Raw genomic sequence first — 287 nt, 5'->3', positions numbered from 1 at the left:
GGCCCGCCCGCCAGCGGGGGGGAGCCGCAGGCAGTGCTGGTGCCAAAACAGGCCCGTCCCCGCGCTCCGGGGAAACTCCTTTGCCTGCCGGAACTGTTGGGATCCCCCAGGCACGCACCGACAGCCGGCAGAGAGCTTTGCCGAGGGCTCCTGCGTGCTCAGCCTGGCCCTGGGCACGGAGGCCTTTTCCAGGGAAGGAAACAGGACTGAATTCAGGTAATGGCTGCATGAGAGGGCGTCGTGGTCACCCTCTGGCCTCCTCCAAGGCTGAAGACGCCCCGCTCTGT

At 67.2% G+C, this 287-nt stretch overlaps 1 protein-coding gene across 1 annotated transcript in view; it reads left to right on the top strand.

Annotated features, from left to right (window-relative positions):
- Positions 1-287, top strand: part of NACA (nascent polypeptide associated complex subunit alpha) — a gene marked incomplete at its 5' end in the record, with an annotated part of 7,455 nt that overhangs the window by 4,300 nt on the left and 2,868 nt on the right. The window lies entirely within an intron of this gene.

The sequence above is a fragment of the Egretta garzetta genome, unplaced genomic scaffold (assembly GCF_000687185.1).
Source record: "Egretta garzetta isolate BGI_Z169 unplaced genomic scaffold, ASM68718v1 scaffold327, whole genome shotgun sequence".
NCBI lineage: Eukaryota > Metazoa > Chordata > Aves > Pelecaniformes > Ardeidae > Egretta > Egretta garzetta.
Note: the sequence above shows the minus strand (reverse complement) of the source record. Positions and strands in the feature narration are given on the sequence as shown.